The sequence below is a fragment of the Gopherus evgoodei genome, chromosome 2 (assembly GCF_007399415.2).
Source record: "Gopherus evgoodei ecotype Sinaloan lineage chromosome 2, rGopEvg1_v1.p, whole genome shotgun sequence".
Classification (NCBI taxonomy): Eukaryota; Metazoa; Chordata; order Testudines; family Testudinidae; genus Gopherus; species Gopherus evgoodei.
In genome coordinates, this window is record NC_044323.1 from 56,502,198 (window position 1) to 56,514,747 (window position 12,550).

Here is a 12,550-nt window from a genome sequence, read left to right on the forward strand (position 1 = left end):
CCGCCATTTGTGTCATGAAGTTTTATAAAGAATGCAGGAATAAGAGACACTGAGTTTTTAGTGACATAAAATGAGGGGGAGGCAGCCTCCCGGTGCTATGATGGTCCAGGCAGGACATTAAGCAGTGTGGGGGAGAGGAGCCCAGCATCCCACTGCTATGATAGTCCAGGCAGTACAGAATCTTGTCTTTTCACCTGAAAGGGAGGGGGCTGATTGAAGCTCAGCTCCCAGTTGCTATGATGAAGACGGTTACCAGCCGTTCTGTACCATCTACTGGGAATGACTGGGAGTCATTCCTATTTTCACCCAGGCGCCCCTGGCCAGCCTCACCTGAAGCAGCCAGAAACACTCGGGTTCATAAGAAGGACGATTACCAGTCCTACTGCACCATCTGCCACTACGGAGGGGAGAGGAGCGGATACTGCTCTTCACTGCTGCAGCATCACATCAACCAGCAGCATTCAGTAGACATAGGGTGACATTGAAAGAAGTCAAGAAACGATTTCTTTCCCTTTTCTTTCCCGGGGGGGGCGGGGCAGTAAATTGACTAGCTATTCCCTGAACCATGCCGGACAATGTGTTTGAACATACAGGCATTGGGAGCTCAGCCACGAATGCAAATACTTTTCAGAGACTGCTGTGGACTGTGGGATAGCTGGAGTCCTCAGTACGCCCTCCCTGCCTCCCTCCATGAGCATCCATTTGAGTCTCTGGCTTCCTGTTACGCTTGTCACGCAGCACTGTGTAGCCTGTAGATTTTTTTTTCAAACGCTTTTGCATTTCATTTTCTGTAACGGAGCTCTGATAGAACAGATTTGTCTCCCCATACAGCGGTCAGATCCAGTATCTCCCGTACGGTCCATGCTGGAACTCTTTTTGGATTTGGGACAGCATTGCCACCCGTGCTGATCAGAGCTCCACGCTGGGCAAACAGGAAATGAAAATCAAAATTTCGCGGGGCTTTTCCTGTTTACCTGGCCACTGCATCCGAGCTGAGATTGCTGTCCAGAGTGGTCACAGTGGTGCACTGTGGGATACCGCCCGGAGGCCAATACCGTCAATTTGCGGCCACACTAACCCTAATCCGATATGGTAATACAAATTTTAGCGCTACTCCTCTCGTTGGGAAGGAGTACAGAAACCGATTTAAAGAGCCCTTTATATCGATATAAAGGGCCTCGTAGTGTGGACGGGTACAGCGTTAAATTGGTTTAATGCTGCTAAAATCGGTTTAAATGCGTAGTGTAAACCAGGCCTTAGTTTCCATCAGTGGTTATAGGATTAGAGTGATGAGACTATGAAATGAAAATAACAGCTGCCAATGACTGAGTTCGCTTGCCCATGTTGACAGAGTATAGAATTCCAGGAAAAGCAAGTTCAAATAAATTTGAAAAAAAACCCAAACCCCAACAACCTTTAGTTGCAAGATCTAATCAGGGGAGGAAAATCCAACACAAATGGCACAGCTGTGGTCAATGGAAAACACGCTGGCAAGAACAACTGTAGCATATTGTTAGAGAAGACGAGTTAGATTGAGCACTAAGTTCACTGTGAAACATTACAACATGAGCTGGTAAAAGCAAGTTACGGAGAGAGAACTGGACTGGCAAGGAGACTGTTAGTAGGGTATCAAGACTTTGAACTTCTTGAGGTCCTTGTCTGAAATTCTGCTCAGGCTGGCAGTGATAAAAAGCAACATATGTGAAAAGAGATTAGTTTCAGTGCATTTCATCATGGACTGGTGTCCAGTCAGACACTAGACCCACCGCTGCAGTAGTTGTTCAGTGGGTGGGATATGGATACTGTACATTTCATGGCTAGTGCATTCAGCACAGGGTTAAGACAGCGTGGAGACAAGTACATCCATACTCTACCTGCTCTGTGGCCAGAAAGCTGACCACAGTCTCCCCTGTGGCAGCAGCCTATTCATTGGGGGCCGGAGGGGGAGGAATAGGATTAAGACGTGAGTCACAGTTGTTTTACCATTTTCTGACTTAAATGCGGTACTGAGTTCTGTTCATCATGTGGGGAAAAATAAAACCTTTCCCTGGTTATGTTCTGTTACGAGAGTTCTGTTATGTGCGGTGAATTACTCACCATGCTGGGATAATGCCGAGATAGAGCTAGTGTGAAAACCAGGTATTTATTCCCTGGTGTTTTTTAATTAATAAAATTATTTGGCAAACAGTTTGAACTGCTTTGACTTGTTTCAGAGCTTGCTTTTCAGAATTAAGGAATCGAGTTTTTTAATTGTTCTAAGAGAAGTTTGGTTCCTGGTTCCTAACCGAGCCAGTTTGTATTGATCTATAAAAGTATTTATCTAAAGGTAGAATTACATCAAATTACATATAATTCCTCACCACATTCAAATCACAAACAAAGCAGGGAGGATTAGAATGGGATGACGCCACATCGTATGACTCTGAAATTGAAAACAGCCATTGACCTAAAAGGTCTGGGTGATCTAAACAGTGCACAACTAGAGCTGTAATTACCAATCGTAGTTTGTTGCCTTATGTATAGCATCAATCTCTTTCAGCAACTGGGCTTTGTAGGGTGAGCAAATAGTTCAGGAGTAAAACTGATCTTTTGCCCATGGTGCCATCTGTAAGTCAGCTTTTTAACTATATTTTGTCATAGGTATTTTTGTATGCCTCTGCACTTCATGGAAACTACGTGTGGAAATGGAAGTGTTAAAATATCACCAAGAGGTGATTCTCAAAGTATTTCCAACTTGGCCAGACATGGGAAGTACTAGAAAAGGTCAATCAGCAGGCATCACTGAAATTGGTGGTGTGATTGTCATTGGGGGAATGTTAATGCCCAGGGGTTAATGTATGTAGAAGGGAGAGAGAGAAAGAGAGGGAGGAAGGAAGGAAAATGATATTTCTTCCAGGAAGCAGTGATGGTTAATCACTGAGACTACTTAATTATGTAGCTATACCTATCTTTACTGTACCTTGTCTTCCATCCTACCTTGCTCCTGTTCCATCTGACTGCATTTTAGCAGAAACCTAGCTAATGAGCTCTTTGATGAGAAGACTGTCTGAGTTACTCATTTGTAAAGTGCCCAACACAATGGGGCCTGGTCCTGGACTGGAGAGTCTAGTCACTATCATTGGGTGAATAACAAATAATAGTTGCAAAACAATTGAGCAACTATACCAGTAAGAGGAGCGGCAAAATTTGGAGGAGGCTACAAAAACATGAAAATAAAAGAGGAGCTGCAGAGAGCGGGTTTTGGCAATGGAGGCGAATGAGAAAAGAAATACCCTACATCACAATCAAGTTTGGGACCACAGGTTGAGTCACTGATGTGTTTTAACTACCCTGCAGGTAAGTATGGATCATCAGACATTCCAAAGTAGAGCAGAAGGCAAAGTCAGGATACTAAAATTAGACTCTAACTAAACGAGAACCCATCCCAGGCCTACTCTTTATCAATATGGAGGAACTAATGCTATGCCTCCTGGACTACAGTACTTAAATCCACCATATCCCAAAGTTCTGCCTGGGGAGAGGAAGGGAAATCCAAGTAGCCAGATCCTTGGGTACAGCCAACGTGCACAGAAAGGAAGTGTTTCAGAGTAGCAGCCGTGTTAGTCTGTATCCGCAAAAAGAACAGGAGTACTTGTGGCACCTTAGAGACTAACAAATTTATTTCAGCATAAGCTTTTGTGGGCTGCAGCTCACTTTCTTCAGAAAGGAAGTGGTGTGCAAAAGGGGTTTTAAAGCTTTCCTTTGCACAGCCCTGATTCTGGTGCTTTTTACATACCTTTTCCCTCACTCACACCAACCTGTAATGCCATGGAGGACTGAAAATGTTGCCCAAAATTGGCACCTTGTGAGCCTCCTTTTTTCTGGCCATGCCCCTTTCTCCCCTGGAAGGCTCTGACCTGCACTAGTGAAGTGTATGGAACTTCTAGAACAGGCCTTAAGCTGGAGGTAAAGAGTGTGTGGTGTGTATATAAGCCTTTATGTCAGCTCAGTGTCATTTCAGGATCACTGGGGTGAACCACCCTGAGCTGGCTAGGCTGAGTTTATGGTTTACACATGGCGAAAGTACATATAGCATCAAGCAGCCTAAGTACACCCACAGACCTGGCCCCATATTTCCGCTGTCTCTGAAGTTCATAAACCAGAACACTGCTTATAAAAGCCATCCTCCAGATGTCCCAGAAATATCCTTCAGAGGAAGAGTTTTACAACCAATAAAGCTCCACAGAACAAACACTGAGATGTATTGCCTCACTGTCAAAACTATTGTACTTTTCTGGAAAAATGTTTTATAGTGTAGTACTAAGGGAAAAAGATGTTTCATTTGACTTGGAGATGGGAACACTTGGGGGTAGCTATATAAAAACAGACACCAATGAAGCAAAATATTATTTTCTTGGTACTAGAAAGAGTTACCTGTCTTATGTAATTATTAGGACTAGAAAGATACATCTACCTGAGTGATTCGGGGTTGGAATTTTCCCACTGTGGTTTATATGCACTTGGTCTACTTGATCTTGGAAAAGAAAACAGACAAGACCCCTGAAAGAGGTCATGCTAGGGGAGAGAGAGGTCAAAGGTCACCTGAATTAGAATGTGAAGGTGGAAGCAAGGATGAAAATTCAGCAGACGACTGTCAATGAAGAGGCACTAAACAGAGAACCTCCAATAATAGCCCATAGTTAGTGAAATAATCCAGGAATTAGGGTTCTACTGGGTTCCACCTGCTGGCTAAAATATAGGAATAAAGGAACAGAGCTGGGTGAGAACTGGATTTTCTGTTTCACAGGAAATTCTAAGGTTTCAGTATTTTTTTTTCTATTACCAAAATGGAGTAAAACCAAAAAATATTGTGCAAAATTAATTTTTGGGGGGAAAATCAGTCAAAATGTATAGTTTCAATTAAAACTGAAACAATTGATTCTAATTTGGCTTTATGTTTATAAATTTTTTAAAAAGTGTCAGTAATTTTGAAATGGAAAGCCAAAATGTTTTCATTCTGAAAAGGTCAAAATGAAACACTTTGTCTTTATTGAAATGCTTAATTCTGGTTTTGTTTCTCAGTGAAATTTTATTGAAATGGACATGTTTCTGCAAAACATTGAGCTTTTCACAAATCAACATTTTCCAATTGAAAAACACACACCAAAAAATTTCCTTCCCCTACAAAGGAGTGCATGGGGAAAACATCTTTTTCAAATTATTTTTTCCTGCCTCTTCTCTTTGCACAGTCTTTGATAATGCCTCATCCTTTTTACCTTAAAAGTGAAGTTTCACAGTAGATGATTTTCCAACATCCTCTGTAACGAAGACTTGCTGCAAAGAAATTATTTAGCTTAATCCTTGGAATGTCCTTATTCTCTTTAATTGCTCTCTTTGATTTCAGCAGACAAGGCATTTATCTCACTCATTTTTATCACTTTGGCTTTTTGCTCTTTTAAATTCTTTTAAAAATCTCCTTATGTGCCTCTTACACTTTAACTGCCATAGTGCTTGCTCCTTCTATTGGCTTCATTTGGGTTATTTTCCATTTTCTGTTAGATACTAGGTTGGTTTAAATGACCCCTTGAGATTTGAGCTTTAACCAAACCATGTATTTGGTGCCTTTCTACTTCCTTTATTGTGAAAAGATATACATGCCTTGTCTGATGCTGTTACAGGGCGTGTTAGTAGTGTTCCTGCTGAGTGTAAGGATTTTAATTTCCTCATTTTTAACTCCTAGTGTCTTTTTGCTTCTTCATGTATGTTTTTGGAAATCTCCATTTCTAAATGTTTACTATCCCAATGTTTTTGGTATGAGTCCACCCAAAATATATTGTTTTGTCTTATCCTGTGGTCACTACTATGTAGTGTAAGTCATCAAGCAGGAATGGAACATTGAGCAATGTAAAATGCTGGCTTCCTACAAAAGGTGTTAGATCCTGCCCACCAGGAAGGCCCACTGAAACTAAATGAGCCATTGTAAAACATCAGAGAAGAAAGACTTTAATTGCTCTCCCCACATCCTGAAGAGGAGACATGTATGGGGACTTGTCCCATCATCTTCAACTCTGGGGAAAGGGAATAAAAATCCCTGAAAAGAAGCTGGAGCTCTGTGCTGCTTGGACTTTAGGAGGGCAAGGGAACCCCAACTGCTTAGCCTGGGTTAGCCCTAGAGGATGTATAGAGCTTGCATATTACAGGAGCCTCTATTGCCTTTTGGAACCTAAGACTATAACACATTTGTGTATGTTTACCTGCCTTATCCTTGTAACTAATTTCTTATTTTTAGTAAATAAATCTTCAGTTAATTTGTTAAAGGATTGGCAACAAGTGTTGTCTTTGCTATAGGACTATAGGTGCAACTGATCTGGAGTAAGTACTTATCCTTTGGGACTGAGAGTAACCTGAGTCCTGTTGTGATGTTCGGTGTAAGGGACCATCTATCCCAAAGCCAAACTTGCCTGAGTGTCAAGATAGATCAGAATACCCTAGGGGACTGTCTGTGACTCCATAATAAGGCTGTTATGGTCCTTGAGGAGTTCACACTTGATATTGGTTGGTGAAATCTAAGTATAGAACTCACAGCCAGTTTGGGGGTTGTGCCTGGTTTGTAACAGTCTGCCCTGAGGTTGACACTCATGCTCCTGAGCCACTCCAGACAGCCTGAAACTGCCAAACTGATGCTGGGCTTAAGAGCTATCCTTCTGATTCTTCCCACCAGTCAGATGGTGTAGCCACGTAGGCAGCTACTCTTATTAGGCCATCTGGAGACTGGGTCTACTGCAGTTCCTTATTCCTGACAGGATGTTTGTTACTATCTTCCATAATAAACAACAAAACAAAAGAAAACATAGTAAATATCATCCAGATCAGAGTAGATTCATAACTGATTTAAAAAAAACAACAGTTTTTCTTCGGTCATTTGTTGGGTTTTACCTGAGCCCGAGCTACAAGAAAGTGTTATGAAAATGCCACAACCACCCACCAAACTTGGTAAGTGAATGCTGTGATGGATATAACACTAGCACAGTGAAGTAATTATAAATGAGCTACTACAGGGGTAGGCAATCTATGGCACGTGCGCCAAAGGCAGCACACAACTGATTTTCAGTGGCACTCACACTGCCCGGGTCCTGGCCACTGGTCCGGGGGCCTCTGCATTTTAATTGAATTTTAAATGAAACTTCTTAAATATTTTAAAACCCATATTTACTTTACATACAACAATAGTTTAGTTCTATATTATAGACTTGTAGAAAGAGACCTTCTAAAAATGTTAAATGGTCTTATTGGCATGCGAAACCTTAAATTAGAGTGAATAAAGGAAGACTCGGCACATCACTTCTAAAATGTTGCTGACCCCTGATTTACACAGTTACTGAGGTTTACAATGCAAACACTCAATGTAACCTTATAACATGGGGTACAGATGTTAAAGTGAGATTACTACATGCTGCATCCTACAAGCATTTCATAAAATCTGAACACATTTTCATAAACTTAACACCTATTTTAACAAGACTAATGCACAAGTGAGCCAGTCTGGTTTCCAGCTACACATTGGTCAGTGCTCAGTTGAGACCTAGAAGCCATCGCATGAGATCGTACCTAGTATGCCAGTGTCACAGACGGCTGCTCAAAGCATTCGCCCATGGCTGCGATAGCACCTGCCCTTGCCTCGCCTCACTCCAGATAATCTGGCTCTGATCCTCCGTTCCAATTCCTGACTTCTGACCCTTGGCTTTGGCCTCTGGCCTTTGACTCCTGTTCTGATCCTCGCTCCCCTTCCTGATTACCAACGCCTGCTCCCCTCACTAGGCACAACTGCTGCTGTCCCAGTTTCTGCACAAACTCTTTTCATACAAAAAGTTCAGTGTGTCCCACTTACTTCTCTGTTTTGAAATCCTAATCCTACAATAATGATGCTGTTATAATTTCCATAGCAACTAATTGATATAAAAATGACTCCATACAGAGACTAAGCATCAGGAGCAGACGAACTTTTAGGAAACAATTATATTTCCATGCAGGTAGTCAGTAGTACTAAAGAACATGGGACAAAAAGTAGACTATATTACGTTAGCAGAATGGTTTCTAAATAGATTGACATTTCAAAGAAAGCACTGAAAAATAGTGTCCCCTTAAACTTAGAGTGCTGGGACTTGCACGCATAGTCAGTATTGTTAGCTGTGCATCTCTCCCCTACCAATTTTGTTGTGGCAGAAAATGTACCCACTGAAGTGTTTCATGTTACTTTTTATAACTGCTTCTTTGTTCATCATTTCAGAGAACAGGATGTTTAAGAAAAGACTGACAAACCTCTAGCTGGTATAAACCAAACTGCTCATACCACAGCACCTAGACCTTTTTTCAGCTATGAATAAAATACAGATCTGGCTAAAAGGGTCTAGACAGGATTTCCTTTATGGAGCACTAGCTGTTTTGTGGTTGGAAAGCAGTAACATAATAGAAACAACCCCTCCCCCCATAATAAATTGTCCATTTTCACTGGCAATTTTGTTGTCCTGTTAGATTTTTATTTGTATTACAAAATAGAACATGTTTTAAATGTGACAAGGATCCCTGGAGTTTGAGTTTCTGTGTACAAGGGAGGGCAGATTTTGGGTGGCTGAATAAAGGGGCATGAACCCCGAGCACAGTCAGAGTTCAGCTTCATGGAGACCCCTTGCACATAAGATGAGGATGGGAAACAGGTAGGCTGGAGACCAAACACGAGGATTTACTGTTATATGGATTTTCTCATCCTTGCCCCACTGCAGAGAGCATGCAGGGAGCTACAGGGACTACGCTGTCCATTAGATTGGAGAATGTTCTGTGCGGCTCCTGCGTGGAGGTTGAGGGAGTAGTCTTAGGGAGGGTATCTGAGTGCTTGAATTCACACAATGGTAATATAAATCTATTGCTGGCAGATAGATTTGGGATTTATGGTGCACCGTGGTGGGGTTTCGTGTCCCTGTCTTATAGCTTCCTCTGCTCTGTAAGCTTCCTCTGCTCTGCTCCTCTAACTGCACCTCACACCGATACTGCATTTTGTAGACTGAAACACAGGGAAGAGTCTGGCTAATTAGCACAAAAGTATTGATAAATGTTTGCTCTCCATCAACAATACCTCCCATTTCCCAAAGCATGGAACTCTGGGAAATTTTTGCAGGTACTACTTGTGGGTCAAAGATGAATAAGATCCCGATCCAAATCCCATGGTAATCCAAGAGAGTGTTTCCACTGGCTTTAGAGGTAATTGGATCAGGCCCTAAAAATCACACAGATTGATGTAGAACTTGGTTTAATGGGAATATTGGAATGGTTTAACTGTAGATCTTGTGCTGCTTTAAGCTACAGCCACATGTGTCAAATAAAACCCAAACTGAGAATAAACACATCCTGCTAGGGTTCTCATCAGCTCAGCGAAAGTTTGCTGTTGTGTGTCTGAGGTAATGTGTTTTTGTTTTTTGTTTTTGTTTTGTTTTAAAATGATTGCTGTTTGAAGAGCCCTTGTTTTACCCAGGCAATCTGCCCTTGCTCACTTTGAGACTGATGCAGTCAGAAACTTTTAATAACCAGGAAGTTTGGCTCTTAAAGTGAAATGTGACCCTAGCAGCTGAGCTGCAAATAAGAAGTTGTGATTGAAAAAGCATCTTCATGAAATGAATAATTGAAAATATCTGGCCTCATTTTAGACATTTATGGTAGCATACTGGATCTTTATAGTAAACAAGAAGAGATGACAAGAAACACTTTCAGATGTGGTCTCGGAGCTCTGAATGCAGTTAGAGGAAGGCAGAGTTCATTCTTCCATGTGGAAAACAATTTTTTCCATAAATTTCTATATGTACAAAAGTAAAATGCATTGCGTGTCTAATGTAAGACACATGGCAATATTCAAGACCTGTATTTAAAATGCTGTAAAGCTGGATAAAGTAAATTAGTATTTATATTAGGTTAGGATTGAAGGACCCAATCAGGATTGGAGGCTTAGTGCACTAGGCATTGTACAAACACATCAGAGTCCCCACCCAGAAACACTGACAAAAAACAAAGGATAAGGAAAATGGTTACAACATACAAGTAAAAGGCCAGGGTGCCATCAGGTATGTGTCTCATTAGTTTGAGGGTGGGATAAAGACACTTGGGGTTAAATTAGGGCAGAGGAAAGGATTGTTGAAGCAAGAAAGGGGTGTCTGCAAAAAGGAGAGGAAGGCTGCAAGGCGGGGAGATAGGAAAAGGTAAAAGAGATTAGAGATATGGAGGGATGAAAATGAAAAACACAGTGGCCCATGAGAGCGAGGCTGGGTTGCTAAAGGCTGCAGTGGCAGGAGTGGGGCCTGATGAGGGTGACGAAAAGCAGCACTGCAAATGAGAAAAATATCTTGAGACTAAATTACAGAGTTGGGTGAGTGACGCTGCCTTGAGGCTGCTGCTACTCTTCTGCATGTGAAGGAGGGCAGGGGAGTCTGTTAGGCCCAGTGCCTTGCGGGTTCATCTGGGGATGGAGGGGTTTGCTAGCCAATTGTTATGACAATATAATATAGAATAGCTAAATTGATTGTTAAAAGTGAAACGTGAATGTAGAGGTGAGTATTTTATAGATGGTAGCATAACAGACCTGGGGCGGAGGGCATGCATCCCCAAGGAGTTACTTTGCATGGGTGTAAGTGATGACAACACAAGGTACAAGGCAGGTGGAATCAGGTCTATTCTGCCTGCCTTCCACAAGAATACCTTCAGGTAGCCCCAGGCAAGAGTGCTTCTCCTCCCCCACTCATAGTTCAGTGCTATAGAGACTTAATAGAGCCCTTAGGGACTGGTGGTTGAGAGCTCAGCAAAGATATTTGGCCAATACACAGCAGCAGTTTAAAAAGCAAATGAGATGCTTGAGTTCATTTAAAAAAAAAACTACAATATAATGGAGAAAGTGTTGCTCTAATGTAATCATGCAATGTGAATTCAAACTACAGTGCTTCATGTGTTGACGTGCAGTGACTTTCTGCTATTGTGCTAATTACAGCAAGTTATTTTTAATGTTTTTCCAGATTTGGGTAATGCTGAATACAAAACTTCAGAGTGTTTTTGAGCTGATGGATTGGAGAGGCAGTAGTGCAGGACATACTGTAAGAGCAAAAAAAAAAATTAAAGTGAAAACATTTTACATATTTTCAGTGACTTTTTAAAAAATGTTTATCATTTGTGTCACTTGAAATACCTACCAATTATTTTAGTTTAAAAATATGCTAGTTTCAGGTAGCTCAGAGGCAGGGACTTTAATCTTCTTTTTTTTTTTATACAGCACCTAGTATGATGGAATCCCAGTCCTTATTGTGGTCATGGGGTATTATTGCAGTATAAATAGTAACTAGTAACAATAGAGTGATGTTTAGACCATCACATTCCTTTTTTCCTGAAAATCTTCCAGGACTGCTTGAGTCAGAATGTGTTAAAATGCAGCAACCACCTAATGTTCTAGTGGGCCAACTTTCAAGAAATGAGGCCTTCAATGAGGAGATGAATATTCATAATTTATTAGAGAGGATCAGCATCATTTGTTGATTTTTATTAGCTGGATAAGGAAGAGCCTGCATCAGCTCAGAGAGAACTCGTACAAAGCCCTGGCTGGAATTATTTAATTGGTGTTGGTCCTGCTTTGAGCAGGAGGTTGGACTAGATGACCTCCTGAGGTCTCTTCCAATCCTAATCTTCTATGATTCTTCAAAAGTAGGTTGGTGTGAACCTTTTAATAGGAAAACAGATTTCTGTATTGTCTGCAAAAATGACATCATTGCATATCTGAGTATTTTAATCTGGATTTTGCTGTTAATTCCTCTTGGGTTACATCCATCTTCGCTGTGTTGACTCATAATAACAGCACTACACAAAACTTTCCAGGAGCAGCTAGAGACTTTCTAAAATCACTTTGGCGCAAAAATGATCTTTCAAAGAGGAAAGCATTTAAGAAAAGCTCAGGAATCAGCAGATTATAAGGGGACGTACCAGACAGGGCTAAAGGAGGGTGACTGGGGAAAGGATGTACACATAGTTGCTCCTCCTCCAACCCCCCAGAGATCGACAGAAAAGGTGGAGGATATTTAAGGACTGATTCTCAGAGTTCTGAGATTGAGCAGGTCCCACTGATTCTGGAATTCAGGGTGCCCAATTGCATGTTATGGAATCATGACATATTCAAAGGCTATTGTTTTAATTGGATAAATGTTATATATATATATCTTTATGGTCTTGTCAGGAATACAAGCGCTGATTAATGCTCCAGATAAAGAATGCTTCCTGCAGGAACTAAAAACAAGAGGAGAAAGGGGAAATAAATACAAATTCCCAATACTGAAAGAATGCCGGTAACAAATCTTCTGAAGTTTTACCCGCCGGAGGGAAAAATCACATAGATTGGTCTGACTGGGTTCAAAGGTCTTAGTGGACAAAGAACTTGAAATGGTAAAAACAACCCTGATCTGAGAATGGATAGGCATGAGACTGTGACCATTGGAACCAGGCCTGTGGAAGGACCTGAAGTGTTTTAGGCCTACCAGGGTCCCCATGGAAC